The sequence below is a fragment of the Papaver somniferum genome, chromosome 3 (genome assembly GCF_003573695.1).
Source record: "Papaver somniferum cultivar HN1 chromosome 3, ASM357369v1, whole genome shotgun sequence".
NCBI lineage: Eukaryota > Viridiplantae > Streptophyta > Magnoliopsida > Ranunculales > Papaveraceae > Papaver > Papaver somniferum.
Window position 1 is genome coordinate 151,776,097 of NC_039360.1, and position 7,944 is coordinate 151,784,040.

General features: G+C 43.6%; 2 long non-coding RNA genes across 2 annotated transcripts; both read right to left on the reverse strand.

Moving 5' to 3' along the window:
- Positions 1-775: 775 nt before the first annotated feature.
- On the reverse strand, positions 776-1,274 carry LOC113361718. The gene is made up of 3 exons (XR_003365288.1): positions 1,184-1,274; positions 928-1,066; positions 776-853 (listed from the first exon to the last, which is right to left on the reverse strand). It is a non-coding gene; the product is annotated as an uncharacterized LOC113361718 (long non-coding RNA).
- A 342-nt stretch (positions 1,275-1,616) lies between these two features.
- LOC113361719 lies at positions 1,617-2,507 on the reverse strand. Its single transcript, XR_003365289.1, has 3 exons — positions 2,413-2,507; positions 2,128-2,226; positions 1,617-2,027 (listed from the first exon to the last, which is right to left on the reverse strand). It is a non-coding gene; the product is annotated as an uncharacterized LOC113361719 (long non-coding RNA).
- Between the last annotated feature and the right edge of the window lie 5,437 nt (positions 2,508-7,944).

The following is a 7,944-nucleotide window of genomic DNA, read 5'->3' on the forward strand; positions in this document are numbered from 1 at the left end:
AATTTGAAGTTAGAAATCAACGTAGAGAAGGAGGTATGAAAAAGGAGGTCACACAAGGATAGGTATATATATCCACCAACATGGCTGCAAATCGATCACTCAAATGAAAGAAGAATAAAACATCGCAATTTAAACCGTATTCAACTTTCAAAAGAACAACCAGAAGTTTGTCATGCCATGATTAATGGAGAAAGATTTATCCTAACTGTGAATCCTAATGATGATTCTTTCCTATATTTAACATCATTGGACATGTGCCAGAAAATTTAAACGAAGAATGACACGAGGTTAACAATGAAAAATTCTAAAATTTACACTGTTGGAGATGTTTAACTAAGAGTAAGGACTAAAGTACCTTACCCTGTTCTTCGTGTCTCTCTGGAGAATCAAATCTTTGACCAAATTCAACCAAACATCATTCTTAGCATCATTCACTTTACCAGGCTCAAGGACTTTCAACAGCACTTGCGTGCATCCAAGAAGTTCAGATGTTTGAACTCCTTCCTCGTTGTTTATCAAATGTCGAGTAGAAGCATCCTCAACTATAAATTCAAATTGTTCATTCCAAATAGGGTTCGTTTTTTCTACAAATTTATCGCACTCTGGAGCATCATCTCCTTCCGCAGCAATGGACCTAGATAAAAAGTACATGACCAGTCAGATATCCAGAAAACAATACAGGATGCTGTCATGCTTTCGTTTGATGTTAAACCATAGAATGTGAAATGCAAATTAATTCAAGTATCATTTGGGAAAATAGTTTCGCTAACCTACGGTACTGGACATAACAGGTAAAGCAATGTCTCGGTTGATTTGTAGTTGGGAAACGGAAATCCACTGGTGCTGTTCCAAGCTGGATATCCAGAAAAATCTCGATTGACACTCACTGATTGTAAATTGGGTGGTATAATGAGACGACTGGCTTACCGGGTAAGGCTGCTGAAAAGTATTCTTTTCTTGTCCCTGAATCTCTGTTGCCTTGCCTGAATGATCACATCTAAACTTTTGCAGAGTAACAGCTGAGGAATCCACTGCTCTAATTTCTGCAATTCCTGTTCTGACGTGCCTGTGAAAATTTTGGAAGCTTAAATGACCAAACGCGCTAATAGAAAATTGTGGTCAGGACAATAAATTCATTTATGATTCCAACAAATTATGAAAACACCTGTACTTAAAGTCTTACCTTCAAAATGCTGAAGTATATCTTCACTGTTCTGTTTAGCAAGACCTGCAGCAGTTCGTGCTAAATCAATCTCAACAGCATGTTGATTACAGGCATTTCTGCAACAAAAAAAAATAAAATAAAAAAAATAGTAAACTAGAGTTAGGCAAATCGAACTGGGCCGTGTAAGGAGCGGCGTGCTGTGTATGCTTCTTGTAGTGACAATTCATGTTTTCTTCAGCTCGATATTGAACTACCAAAATGTGCCGACTTATTTCCTACAAGAGAGGCTGCTCTGAAAAGAACTGTAAGTGGAATGGACTCCCTGTTTGTGTTTATTTCAAAATATGAGCATGGATGGAAAACAGATGTGTGGTTCAGCTGAGACGGAGGACATAAGATGGGACATATATATAGTAGACATCAATAGATCATGAATCCAACTAACCTAGTATATAACTCAACTGCTGAAACATGTTTACCGCCCATCCTGTTACCAGTATCATGCATCTGCTTCTGTTGCTCTCAAGCAGCTTCCACAATGCTTGAAGGGGAACAGTCCGTAAAAACAAAAGATTGTGTTATTAACCAAAGCAAGGAAAAGAAAAAACAGCCAGCCCATGATAGTAATATATAAATAAAATTACTAAAGGACCCACCCTTAGAATTGTTCTCTGCCTGCTTGGGGAACTCCTCCCATTTTCTTTTGGTGTCATCAGTGATTCCAGCCATCGACGATGTGTATTCATCCACAAATGCCTTATTCCCAACGGTACTATGTCTCCTAATCATAAAGTCATAATCCTTTTTGGTATAATGCTTCTACCAACTGGTCTCGTGTTGCTTCCATCTTCTTTTTCATTGCCTGCAGTCATTTTAGACATTATTACACTCCTTAGTAAGTAGTAGAATCCAAAGAAACGGACCCAAAATATAAGTAAAGGAATGAGTCTACGGACGTGCACCTCTGCCTTGTCATCTTCAGGATCATGGTTGACCGAAAAGAACTTCAATAATTCATCTTTGTCAACACTATCAACAACCTCATTTGCTGCATCTATTAGCTGAAACATTGAAAACTTGTGTTTAGCAGAAACTTTATGGATTATCCAAATTAGTTATGTTAAGTAGTAATGACAGCATGGACACATTTAAGTATCGTGTTTGAGAAAGTCCAAGTCAGCCACATTTAGCTCTAGAGGCAAGCATGCCATTTTGAATTTCTAAGTCTTCCTCAAGCAAAACATTACCTCTTCATTGTAGACGATCTTATCTTCCTTACTTTCAGAGAGCAAACACTCCATGATTTTAGAAAGCAGTGGAGTGTAATTTGGGTAATCCGACTGCAAAAACAAAATTACCATTACAGACCTGTTGAAACAACTGGCAATACGATTGAACAGATTTGAATTTAAAAAGGAAAAAAAAACAGTTGTCATTGAGGACTTGAGGCCTGCTAATTTCACTCTCAATCATTGATCCCATAAATGTCAATATGTCATACCAATTCCCATCAATGACAAGTGTCTTCTGCCCCTGTCAGTCCGTGTCAGCTAACTTTCTCTCCACCGTTGATCTTAGCTCCTCTTTTGGGGATGAGATAAAGTAACTCCTCGGGGTTTATTTGGTGTTTCGTGACGCATCATGTTTTGATGTTTTGGCCTGCATGCTTTCCACTTACCTTTTTATATACACGTGTCTGATAGTGAGATATATGTGTACACAATTTGCCCCTTTTCTTCGGGCTTGAATGACTAATGGGTGCCTTGAAGAAAAACTATCGTCGCATATTCTTCTCACTCCTAATAACTTCTCCTAGATACTTGGGCACGTCTTTTATTCGTGCATTAACTGCTTATGTAACGGGCACGTTTCCCATTCCTCCCTTAATTTCCTTCTCTTTCTTTCGGGTATTTTAAGGATAGAAAGAAAATTTAATTTTATTCTTCCTAAACACTCTCTCAGTTTTCATTCTTTTTTCAGCCTTTAAATTTTCTGTCTGTCTTCATTGAACCTGTGACCTTAAATTCTCTGTCAGTCTTCATTGCACCTGTGATCTTAAATTCTCTGTCAGTCTTCATTGCACCTGTGATCTTAAATTCTCTCCACCTTAGCATTAATCACGCCCGCTTCTCCTGTTTGTTTCTTCTACTGCTGTTTTTGCCGGTAAGTTTTTCTTTTCTTTATTTCCACCGTTTTATGCTGTATTGATTTGTGAATTCTCTGCTACTGTTGTTCCTTGTTTGTGATGAAGAACTTCTTCTGATGCTTGCATACTAGTTTGCCCCTGTTCTTCATCTTAAATTAAGGAAGCCATTACTTCGAGGGTGAAATTTTGAGCATGTATACTAATTTTAGGGTTGCTGCGTTATCGTGGTTGTATTGCTATGGATGTGTTTTTTGATCTTTGGTAATGTTTTTTGATTGTGTGTAACTTGTTCTTGATTTTATTCTTTTCGCAGCCATGTCTGACCGTCCGCGGCCTACTTATCAGACTCCTGATTCTGGGTTATCGAGATCTCCTCCGCGTCGAGAGTCTCAAGATGATGTTCGTCGGAGTCGAGTTTCTTCTGGAGCTAAAGCCTCGTCCTCTAGGGAAGAGATTCCTCCGATAATTCCGTCTGGTTCTCGAAGAGTCTTTGATCACTCAGCGGCTCGTCCTCGTGATGATACTAGGAGTACGCAGGTTCCGCCCCGCGCTGTTGCTTTTGACATTCCTCCTCTACGTTCGTTAGTGCCCGAGCATCATCTACGGTCTTCTCCAACTTTTAAAGGGAATAATACGAAGGGTGTAGCTCCTAGGGTTGAATCTTCAAAGAATCCCCCCGTGAAGAGAAAAGCTTCGGAAGCGTTCGTTAGTTCATCCGGCCCCGCCGAGGAGGATGAGGCTGCTCCCTTGATACGCAGTGTCTCTGTTAGCAGGAAAAAAGTAACCTTCAAGCATATCGATCTTGAAATATTCAAGGAAAAGCATGAGCTTCAAGCCTTCTGGGTTCGTTTCTATGCCCCTGAGGATGATATTACGTATGAGCTTATCTCCAAGTATGAGTTCGATGAATTTCATTTGTTAACGACGGTTGGGGCATTCGAAGCTGGTCTCATGTTGCCGTTGTACAAATCAGGTGATTCCTTCTACTACGACGTGCTCGCTAGTCGTGAGGGCTCTTCCACCAATACTCACAGCCGTTCCGTATCCCAACTATCGGGGAATTATCTCCGCGCCCTGAAGGAATGCTATCTGCGGAGTAAGGGGAAAACGTCGATGACTTGTTATGTCCCCAATCCCATGGAGAAGGAATGGTATACTCCTGAGAATTTCAATAACTCCTTCGGTGATTACGTCAATAGTAGGAATCGCAAGCCATGGAGTGTCAGCCTTCGGAATCTCCCTGCTCCTCGGGGCGAGATTCGTCTGTTAAATGAGGTCAGCGATGCCAAGCTGAAGTATGTTCCTGGCACGGAGGCGTCCAGTCGTCGGAAACTCTTCCCCGCGCGAGAGAGGATCAAGCGCGATCATGACTACGAGTGGCATGCCACCGTTATCGAGATAGTTGGTCCGTGGGCTTACGGTTGGATTCCTGGTGCCCGCAGTTGGCGGCCTACCGAGAATAGTAAGCCGCGCGAGTCTCCTCCTGTTCGCTATGGAGATTTCTGCCCCTGGCGTCTGAACTTTGCGGGAATGAATTTTCCTTATGCCCTGGACGTCGTAGAGGGAGACGAGGAGGATGGTTCCGGTGCTATACTCCCACCGAAGAATATCTCAGCTGCTCAGGTACGCAGATTCTAGCTGCGCTTATTTTTTAGAACTTCCATCAGTCGGGAAAAATAATTCTTTTTGTGGTGTTGGTTTCAGGTGTTGAAGAAGAAAAAGATTAGGCCGAAGCAGTCTTCTACTACGGTGATGGGCGAGGTTGAAGCCCAAGAAGAAGTTACTAGTCCAGTGAACGTAGAGTTTGCTGAGGACGAGATTACTGATGGGGAGGAACGTACTGGTACCTCCCCTATCAATGTCGAAGAAGAGGTCTTCGCTGGTCATGCTGGTGATGAAGGAAGGAACAAAGCTGTGGTGGCTGATGACGTTGTTATCGGGGATGTTTCCGTCCCTGCTGGTGATGTCGCGGATACCCTTCCCACTTCTCAAGAATTTTCTTTTGATCGGATGTATTCCACGGGGGAGTTCTTTGACGAAGCCCTCGATTTTCCCGAGGACTTCTCTTTACTTTCCCCCAATGATGATTGGGATGTTCTTGGTGGTGATGGTAATGGGGATGCTACTGTAGAAGATGTTGGTGCGGAGGAGCCTGCTGTGCATGTAGGCGCGGAGGAGCATGCCAACATTCGTGCTGAGGGGGTCGTGTCAGAGAAAGGAAAATCTGTCGTTGATGCGCCTGCCGATAATATTCCCCAGTCGCCGACGTCTGAGGGTGAGGACGCCATCATGGATTGGTTTAAGGAAAAGAATCTTCTGTTTGTCTCTCATCCCGCTCCTGTTGTTGTTGGGGAAAAGGAATCAACCGCGTATACCCGTCGCATGATGGAGATGTCTTCTAAGGCGCAGGTGTCTGAAGCCTGGGGAAAAAGGTTGACTGTTCCCGAAGCTACCCTTGTGCCGGAGCCTCCTACTTCCGTTGCCGATATGATGGCCATCGCCGACGGGTATCAATATGGCTTTCCGCAGCAGCGTGTGCTGGAGGTAAATTTTCGTACATACTTCTACGTGACGATCATACGCTTCGGTGAAATAATGTTTTGTCATCTTGATGTGTAGATGATGAGGAGCGAGCATTCTAACCACGTGCTATATCAGTTCTTCAAAGCGAAATCTCTGAAGCTCGAGGCTAAGCTTCGTCACCGAGAAAAGGAATTATCTGCGGCTGAGGTGGAAATAGAAGAGCTGAAGAAAAGCCTTAAGGAGAAAGAAAAGCTGGGTGAAGCAGAGGCTGATCTTCGTTCAGAACTTGTTGCAGTGCGCGCTGAGTTAGAGCAAACTCGTAGCCAAGTTTCCACTTTCACAGGTTTGGTTCTTTTCCCTTGCCGTATGTCGTCATTCTTTTATCTCTTAGTTGTTCTGTCTGAGTCTCCCCACCCTATCTCCAGTGGGTGGCGTCCCCGAGATGATATGGCTTCGAAACGAAAGAGCTCGGCAAAAATCTCGTATTAGAGATTTGGTTGAGAAAATTAAGAGTGAAGCTAAGAAATGGGATGCTCGGGCTGAGGTATGGCGCGCGCGGCATGTTCAGATGGTCGACATGCAAAATCTGTACAACCATGATCGTGCTTTATTTAATGGCACACTGCTGTGGACCCGTGATAATCTGCGGGAAGCCCGTGAGCGTACTTCCTTGTTGGAATCTAGGATTCAGCTGTTGGAAGAAGAATTACAGACGGCTCGATCCATTCCTCTTTCAGGGGTCCAGGATAATATGCTCTGTCTTGCCAGAGAAAGAGATGATGCTCGTGCTGAAGTCTACGCTCTCAGCAATGCTCTTTCCGCGTCTCGTGCCGACGTAGCTCGTCATGCTGCGTCTGAGAGGAATCTTGAAGTGTGCATGTACAGACTCAGCAAAGGGGTCTCAGAGATAAATAAAGAGGTCGACCACCTTCGTCATATGGACTCGATGAAGCAGGTAGAATTAGATGCCTGTCAATTTACTCTCACCAACCTTCAACTAGACTATAAGAAATTATCCGCGGAATATGATCATCTTGATGAAGCGCGAGATGCGGTTGTTAATGAGTATGAAGAGGCTTCGGCTTGTGTCGAAGGTATAATCCCATTTCATCGAGTGTGACCTTGTTTTTTTTCTACGCTAACTCCGTGGTGTTGTCTTTTTCAGAGCTCGAGGGACGCCTTCGCGTCACAAATGAAAAACTTGAAAAGGCTCAATCTTCCTTAGCGCAGCAGGAAGAACAGACCAATCACTTCAAGAATTTAGCAGCAACCCGCGAGGAGGCCGTTGGTGCTGCTTCTAGAGAAGTGAATCGGCTATTTTCGTTATTATCCCAAGCCCAACAGCGGACAACTGTTATTAAACACAAGGCTCGTTGTCAATTGGCTGAGGAGACGAACAAGATGCTGGAGAGGATAGAACTTGTCCTAAGGAATGAACATGGTCTCGTGAAGAACTATCCTCGTCGTCCCGTTCCTTCTGCCTTGCCCAGCTCCTCGGGCCCCTCTTCTGGTGGGAGCGTCCCATCAAGTCTTCGGAATAATCCTGCCGATGGGGCCGCCACCTAGGTAGAGATCGCAGCGTTCTGTAGGGTCCGCGGCATCATTATACTTTTTGTAATCATGTAACAAGGATATTTTTTGCTGATGATCCTGTAAAAGGAATATTTTTTGATTGTGTATCCTTGACTTTGGCCTTTCACTTCCTGTAATCACCCTTTATGAAATGAATCCTCTTCTTGATATACCTGCAATGTTGTTTTGTTTTTATTTTAAGTATTTGTGAAAAAACAAAACAAAAGTTTTTAAGTGTTTTTGAGTGCGATATTGAAGGAAGGTACCTTCGTGATCGTCTTGAGACCTGTCACCCCGCTGGCGAATCCTGGGCCAGAGGATTCCCAGACGGTGGGGGCCGGGGCAACGTTCTAGGATATGGGATTAAAATATTTACACACCCATTCCGTCGACCCGTTGCCTTAAGATTGGTTGGGTATCTCTTTCTGCTGGGTGCCTTCCCCCTGGTCCTACACTTATGGACACTGATGGGGGAGCCCTGAGAGATTGTAGATTAACTACTTTCCCCAATATTGTAGGTAGATTCCACTGACTTGAT